This window comes from Gavialis gangeticus, unplaced genomic scaffold (assembly GCF_001723915.1).
Source record: "Gavialis gangeticus isolate Ggan-Ray unplaced genomic scaffold, GavGan_comp1, whole genome shotgun sequence".
In the NCBI taxonomy this organism is placed as follows: domain Eukaryota; kingdom Metazoa; phylum Chordata; order Crocodylia; family Gavialidae; genus Gavialis; species Gavialis gangeticus.
Window position 1 is genome coordinate 13,467,098 of NW_017729018.1, and position 8,510 is coordinate 13,475,607.

Here is an 8,510-nt window from a genome sequence, read left to right on the forward strand (position 1 = left end):
ATTTATGTTTTAAGAGAAACAAGTGAAGAACTGGAGAATATGTTATCTTTTAGCCAACGATTCAAGTCTGGTTTTGACAGGATACCTCTAAAAGCAGCTAAAGGGAAAAAGCCTAAAACTTTAGGCGTGATGCAACCAGTGAAACAGTATCAGGAATCATAACAGTACAGCTCTAAGATGGCTTATGCTAAGCATGAAAAGTATTCCTTAGACTTTAGACCAGAAACACTTGCCTGATTTTCTCAATGGGGAATTAAATCACATGCCAAAAACATGTGCAAGTGTGGGCTACCCTAGGCCTCCACAAGATAGAAGTTATTTGCCAAAGAGTACAAGAATATGGTGAGATGAACACAGGTATGTTTTGACATGGAAGAGCTGAGACACTTCATGTTCAATTAATAATCTCTATGCTCTGCACTTAGTTGTCTATCTGATGCCTAAAGAGAATAAAACACTTCGGTGTGAAATCTCTTCTGCCTGGCAAGAAGATACTTTGCAACTTGTAGGATGTGATAGGTCAAAAATAATCCGTGTCCCATGATTCAAGCAGCGAAGTAAAATGACTTCAGTTTAGGACAAGAGATGAGGCAGTCTTCCTGGAACAAAACTGTCCATCACCACCAGCAACTGGAGGCTCCCATGAAAGAGCTAGAATGTGGGTATGGATGAATCTTGCCTGGCTCAAGAGGGAGCAGAGTAACCTGGACCTTGTCTCATCCCTCTCACCAGTAATGTTATCAGTAGAAAGGGAGAGAGGAAGCTCTTTGCTCTAGTTTAATAAGCATTTCATTGAATTTCTATTTTCTCCCACTTAAGAGCAAAATTTAGGACTCTGAGCATTGATGCATACTGTAAAGATCTGCAGGCAGCTTCCCATTCTGAAAACAAGTGCATCACACTGCCTCAGAGACCGTTCATGTTAGTCTTGGTTATTCTGGGTAACCAAGTTTTGCCAGCAAAGAGAGGGTTAATCATGGCAAGCCATCACTTGGACAAAATGGTAGTAAACAAGCATCTCTGGTTAGTCAGTCACCTAGGCAGTTAGGATTTGCACCTTTTGATCCCGATTAAAGTAAAAAAGAGTACATCAGCACATCCTGTGATAACCCATAGGTCAAAATTCATATGAAGCACTGATTTCCAACATATTCTGTCTACCCAGAACTGTCCTATGAGAAGCAGGACTTCCAATCACTGATTGCCTCTAAGGAAGAGATATTTTAATGTCTCCTCATTACTTCAGAAACACAAACTTAGAACGTCTACACCTGACAGCATATTTTTAAATGGCTCATCTGTAGTCTGGCATTCCTGTGCATGTAGAGAAACCCATGAAGTCTACTACTCTAATAAAGCACCACACTATTTTATGGGTTCTCTCTAAAAACACATGGTTTGGCAATTATCTACAAATCTTTTCTTTGGAATTAAGTCCCTTTGTAGGTCAAACCTTAGGCTGCTCTGAATGTAAAGGAATAGAGCATCTTGTAAGTGTTACAAAAACTTACAAGTCTGTCAGCCAGCAGTTTTGCAGTCATGCATGAGCTGGGGAGTTGATCATTTAAGATTAAGAAAATCCTTTTGAAAGGTTCAAAGTTGTGCAATAGATAAGTATAAAATCAGGTGATTCTATTTTATCTTTATCAGTCATATCTCTTGCACACTTGCTGCATCTTGTCTCAACTAGATTGTAAGCTCATATGGCTGGGTACGGCACAAAGTGTGTACATAATGGGGACTAGATCCTATACAGGGCTTCTCCTTGCTGTTGGAATACAATTAATTGTAATGATGGCTGCTTCCTCTTTGAGGATAATAATGAACTCTTCCGCTTGAATACACTATTCTTTGTTAATTTTTAACTCCCAAGAATTCTCTTCTAAATTTCCAGTGAAGTTAAATTCATAATCTACAACAATCAAGTGTACATTCACAGATTTGAGATCAAAATAGAGAATCTCGACTTGCAATAGGGAACCTAGAACTGGCACCTGAAGCTCCTCCTCCAAGTGGGCCGAGAATTGCTTGGGTAGCACCTCCAGTTTAAATGTTGTTTGGGTCTTGTTGTTGTTTGCTCCCCATGAACCTCTAAATAAGAAGTAATGGACAAGAGACAGGCATGGCACTGTCAGGAACACATGATTTTTACCAATTCTAGAGCTAAATTAGCTTACATCTTTCAGGGCAAGAATATTCATAGATGACCCCATTTCTAGAAAAATGATATAACCATTGTGACCTTCAGGGAACTGAGCTGCTTATTGTTTTCTTGTTGAAACTTTTCCAAGAAGACTGCAAAATGGAGCTGATACTGGTTCAGCACTGTAGGCATCCAGCCCAAAACGTTAGCTTCTCCTGACAATAATAAGGTTTTCCCTACGTATTTTTATACTGGTGTCTGATCTGCTCCTGCCTTGAAAGAGGTTTTGAAAGCCAGGCAGTGCCCTATGCTTTTAAGAATCTCAAACTTTGAACTGAAATGGTCTTGTGACATGCTCCCTCACAGGCTCCAAGGTGGTCTGCCACCATCTTGGAAGCTTTCAAAGTGCTATTAGTTCCATGCTGCCATTATTGGTACGGCACTATCCTTAACTGGAACCGCAAACACTTCAGTCAAAGGCCAGTAATCCGCACATAGCTGCAAAGAGGTACTCAAAGCAGGCCTTTGTTATTTGGGATTGATATCTTGCAAGCCAATGATCTCCAATTTCTTGGCATCTCTTTTTTTGCAAGGTAAATGGATTTGCATCTGTGGAATGAAGAATTTCTTCTAAACTCCAAAAGATAGATGCATTAGAGTGATTCTCAGTGGCTTATTCTCAGTCTAAGGACATACTTCTTAACTGAAATCGTGCTGTTATCAATCAGGTAAAGATTTATCAATGGACTGCTGTCTGCTCAGATAAAACCCAAAACAACATCACCAATGAGGAAGCTAATCCAAATATGGAAGCTGTTGGTCAGTTATGCACATGGGCGTACAGCAAGAGGGGCACCAACTGAACCTACTGTGACCAACCTTTATCAAGCTACACTGATAAAACAGGACCAAAAAAGCCCAAGGGTAACTGGCCTGTGAAGCAAAGAATTGTATTCTGCTTCAGAAATGTGTTAATTCCTTCATTTTTGCAAGTTAAAACTTCTGTATAAAAAAAAAGAGACACTGATAAAAAGGCAAGAGAAAGGAAATTAGATAATGATAGAGCTTAAGAATAAATAGTTTAAAGTCCCTCTAATACAATGGAACGCAAACGCTTAACATCTGAGAGGATGTGTACAAGGCTACAACTAGCACTGCTTTTCAAGGTATGAGATGAGATCAAAACTGCATGTACATCTTAAGAGTAATAGTCTGGAAATGCTTTTAAGAAGAATCCCCTCCGTTAAACAGCTTTAGTAAACTTAGTTTTGAAGTCATATTGACAAGACAGTGTAGGCCTGTGGGCATCTCTCATCTGGATTTGGTCACATACTTGGTAAGTTAGTTTGTGCAACTCACTCAACCTGTTTCCCCACTAATAACATGGGAGCATAGATATGATCCTATTTTGGGTCAGGCTTCAAGAACAAGTTATAAAGAGTGGAGAGCTGGAGAACAACTAACTTCCTCCGCCATGTGTATATTCTCTTTAGTTGGGAGTAGTGGTGACAACATGCTTCATCTACTTCTACTCATCTACTTCTACTCAGAACCTAGGATCATTGAGAAAGGATTCTCAGTCAAGGAGCACAATATTGAGCACATTTATCTATGAAGTCACACAGAACTCAAACTTCCTTAGGATGATTGCCACATTACAAGAGCATGTACTAGCCCTGCTGCCTCTGTTTTTTTAATGACAAAGAGTCATATCCTTATTCGCAATTACTGCTTTAAGACTTTTCATTGGGTCAAACCTAACCATGTAGTTCTCAAGTCATGACTTCTTTCTTAAAGGCAACAAGCTGCTTAGAGTTTAGGACACATTTTAAACTAAGTAACTGATAAATTTAATCTTTTTAAAAATGAAACAACTAAATCTTCCGATTTTACTTTTCCCAGTTAGCTCTTCTTTAAACTTTAAAAGAAGTCATGCCTGAACAGTGAATCCTTTCTGGGACTTTATTTGTAAAAAGTCAATAGGGCATCATGGTAAAATTGACTTTACCTACAATCAAGGAAAGTTGGGTGCTAATCCAAATGGAGACCTGAGAAAGCATGGCCAGATTATATTGATTTAAGTAAGACTCTGACTTGACATACTTCAATAAAATGCTACCTACCCAAAAGTGCTATGCTTTTATGATGGTCCATAACTGTTGTGTAGGGTAAAGGTAGACTTTGGTAGGCAGTTGTAATTACCCAAGCTGGAATTTTGCTGGAACACCAAATCCAAGCACCCTTGCTTGCAAGAGGATTTGCTTGCATTTGGTTGGGAAAACTAAGCTTATAGACCAGAAGATGTCTATGAAATCTATGAAGATGATACATCTGATAATATGTTGAGATGCTGGCTCCAAGAGCACAGTGACACCTATTGCATCTCCAAGTCCTACAGCACCCTTGGTTTTTTTTTTGGATAGGGTGCTTGCCTTCTTCCAAGAATATAACAGGCCTTGTCCTAAAATGGAGAGGGCAGGAACATACAGGATAGGTATTTCAAACTAATCAAATCCCATAGTTTCACTACCCTCTTGAATGGATAGTTGTATACTTGTTTAAATAATTCCAAAAAAGGACAGCCCATATTCTTATCATATGGGTCTCTAGAGATTTAACATCCTTGGCATTGTATCCAAAAAGGAAGGAAATATCTCACTTCCCCAGCTATTTCAGTTGTATAAATTGATTGTTGAAGGATAGTTCACTGGGCTGCGGATAGGAACTGAATGATTATAACAAAGTTCAGATGGTCTTTAGAGCTACTTATCTATACAGGAGTAACAGATAATAAATTATCAGTAACTGGATACAATGTATTACGTACTTTAACACTGCTAGATCTATGTGACTCTTTCAATATATGTATATATCCAGTATTTACAAAAATTGCAGAACTATTTCTTAGGTAAAATGAGTTGCTCATCTTGGTACAAGTCCATCACATGGTAGTGATAACAGTGAAAGTGAAACAAGAAAACCTGGGCCCCTTTGACACTACTTGCTTGGGGTCCTCTCCCAGGCAAGGCACGATATTGTACGACTTCTTCCTCCCCCACCCCCACCGACTTCAACTTCTGTGCATTGTTTGCCCAAGGGCTAGGGTTCAGCTCAATGAAGGTAAGGAATAGTAAAGAATGCATTGATAATCAATGGAACAGAAGATGCAGGTTTCTGTCCAACAAGAATGATGTTGGAAAAGCTATAATATGCTCCAGTAACAATCCCAACAACAGTGGGAACATTCTGATCATTTAATGAACCAAATTATCGAACTGCTCTTTCAGTAAAGACACTGATTCTCCATGCTATGCAACAAAGAAACAAAAAGGGTGTCGACACCACGCGAGTATTTCAATCTGTCACTAGCAGTGTGCTCCTCCACCCCCAAGTACCTACGTGCAGCAGCAGGAGATGGCTTTGCCAACAAAGCAATGAACCTGCCCTAAGCAACACAATTCTGGAAGATGAACCGATGCCATGGCTGACTTAACATTGTTTTAAACTGAAACGGCTAACACAGAAGTACAAATACAAGTGCTAGATGTTCTAGTCCCATATGTGCTCTGTGTTCTGTTTTGGGGGAATGGAGTTTTCTACAGAACTTGTTGCACAACTGATTTTCATTTGCTTACTTTCCCTAATCTAGAAACCTGTCTTACCAAAAGTTATCACTCAAGAGAAAAGGCATGAAGTCTTCAGTTAAAGTAACTATAAATGTTGTCCTTCGCTATGTTGACTTGAGATTCCTTCTTCAACTTCACCACAACCCCTTCCTCTCCTCTGATCAAGTCAGGGGAACACAGTCTGCTGATTCGGCTCTGACAATTGACTGGGGCCAACTCAAAGCATTAGTTTCCCCACTCTGAAAATAAGCTAGTAGCAGCACAACGCAACAAGTAAAGTTTCAGTCCCAATACTGGCACTCCTCTGGTGTTGGCAAAGAGCCTCAAAGGAAAGATAACATTGGTTGTTCTTACGAGCCCCCCTTTTCAACAGCAACGGTTTGTGTGCCCTCATTCCTTTGGCTTAGGCTAGTAACGAGGCTGAGGAACTTTGCAGGAAAGTACCTCCATTCTTGCTCAGTGGGGCAAAGAACTAATAAGATGCAGGCCGGAAAAGTGCCATTATTCTTATAAAGTATCACCCTGGATCCATTCAGGTTTCCAGCTTGTGTACCATGACTGAGAGACATGATGCTTCAAATCACCTCAGAAATGTAAACGTGAGAAGCAAACTATTCTCCATAACACCCTTATCTAGGACTGCAAAACACTGGATTCCAATATCCCATAAGGCAATGGAAAAATCTTTCAACCAGGCCAGACTCAAGGACATTCCCCCTCCTCCCCAACTATTTTTCAAATTTCTCTCTTCTCTTTCCCCCCATGCTACCTTACAATGCTGCTTGGAGATACTTCATACTGTTGATGTGCTTGATCCCCTCAATCCTGTTCCAAGCCTGAGGTGGAGATTCAAGTGTCAAGAGACGTAAGGTCTTCTCTTGACTGGGGCAAGGCATACTGGATTTGCAATGCCCGAGCATGCTGACCTAGGGAGCAAAAAGCCTGAACTCTGTTTCCACTACTTTAGATTACTACTTAATAACAAAGTTAGCCTGGTCTCTCCGGGTGCCCTCAAGAGGGTTGCTAAAATAGGTTGCAAGGACCACTTAGCCAGGCCCCACCAACACTACTGAATTTCCTACCTGTGTCTAAAAAGCTGTGATAGCACACAAGCCACTTCCTGCAAGCAGACTTAATGAGCTCTCTGAATGCAGGCAATAGGCACTAACAGAGAAAGCAACCAATCATCTTCTATCCATCCAGTACAGCTGTATTTCTGCTGCAATAAGAGGCTAACAGTTGGTTTTTACAGGCTGTACATGTGCCTTGTGATATTCAGACTTTGCAAGGCTGGGAACGCCACTCAACTAATGGATAAAAGCTTGTTCTGGGTTGACAGGTGGGTATAAACAAACATATGTGGGTTGTTTGTTGGAATTTTAATGTAAAAAAAGTAGCATCTTACCAGGCAAAGGTAAGAGAAAATAGCAGCTTATACCATGCCAGATTGAACCTGTTGCTGTTTGGACTGCGGGCATATTTTCAGACTTGCATAAGCTATGTTCTCAAACATCTCCAAAAAAATTAATCTGTGGTATGAAGAGTGAGACTAAACAAAAGTTGCAACTAAATCTTAAAATTACTCCTCTCGCCTGCAAATTTAATTTCTTTCTTCTCATTTTGTACCTACTATGACAAATGATTCCTAAAATTACTAAAAAGGAAGCAATCAGAAAATATTCTCAAATATTTTAATAGCTCTACTTTGCATTTGACAGCACTTTTACACAGTATCACTAATTCTCTGTATAATCCCTTTTTCATTTCCTACCTGTTTATACAAGTTGAAGAGACTTAAACCATCACCGGAATAGTTGAAAAGCCTTCATACATTTTTTTTCCTCCTAAACCTTTCCTTTTCTCAGTTCTGGGCATGCTGTTTATACAGTGCTCAACTGAGAGAAACGGTACCGAATTAGTCACTCCCAAAAAGCGAGTTGCTGGTATTCTTTTAACTATGGCTGTTCCTACAGATAGACCTGACATACAGAAACATCTTTTTCCTTAATAACTTGATGCTCTTCTGATGCAACAAGAACAGAGGGGTGGGGGGGAAGAGAGAAAACAGAAAATGTATAAAGACCCTTTGAAAAGTAATTGATAAGTATTTTCCTGCATGCCGGTGGTAGCTCAGGCTCAGAAGGTGGCAGACCAGGGACAGTGTACAACTTTATTTTGTAAACAGCTTGCCTTACAGACAAACTATATGCACCCGAAAGTTAATACAGAGATAAACACTGCCAAAGACAGTCATTGAGGAGCAGACGAATGAGCAAGGAAGGGGTTTTCAAACAACATGACAAAAGCAGCCTAGTTTTCACACGTAACTTCTGCACATGTGTCCGTAGATGGCTACTTAAGCATGTGCAGCTACTAAACCTTGGCATTAGCCCCGCAATATACCTCCATCTTTAGCTTTGTCACGAGCTCACCCCATCTGACACTATTAAGCAAACAACGGGTATTTGTGCCCATTTGCAAGGGGCCTTTTTGGAGTGGCCGCACCCACCCAGACCCCCAAGTTTGGTGCCTCGGGAGGCAGCTCTCCCCACCTCTAGAGCCGCACTTTCCCCGCGCCACCCCTTCCCGTACAACCCCCCCCACCCCCGATACACACACACCAAGCATACGCTGCTGAAGCCAGTGCCAGTCCCTGGTCCCTTCGTCACCGTGAAAAGTGCCATCTGTCCTGCTCTCCCGGTGCCTCTAGCCCCTGCTCAGGCACATCCTCCCCCCCCGCA

The 8,510-nt window shown here is 40.8% G+C and overlaps 1 protein-coding gene across 1 annotated transcript in view; it reads right to left on the bottom strand.

Moving 5' to 3' along the window:
- The window catches only part of GATAD2A (GATA zinc finger domain containing 2A), a 95,927-nt gene extending 87,463 nt beyond the window's left edge, over positions 1–8,464 (bottom strand). Inside the window, exon 1 of the mRNA XM_019513591.1 lies at positions 8,400–8,464. The gene's annotated coding sequence lies outside the window, so the exon portion shown is untranslated. The remainder of the gene's footprint in view (positions 1–8,399) is intronic.
- Positions 8,465–8,510: the final 46 nt, after the last annotated feature.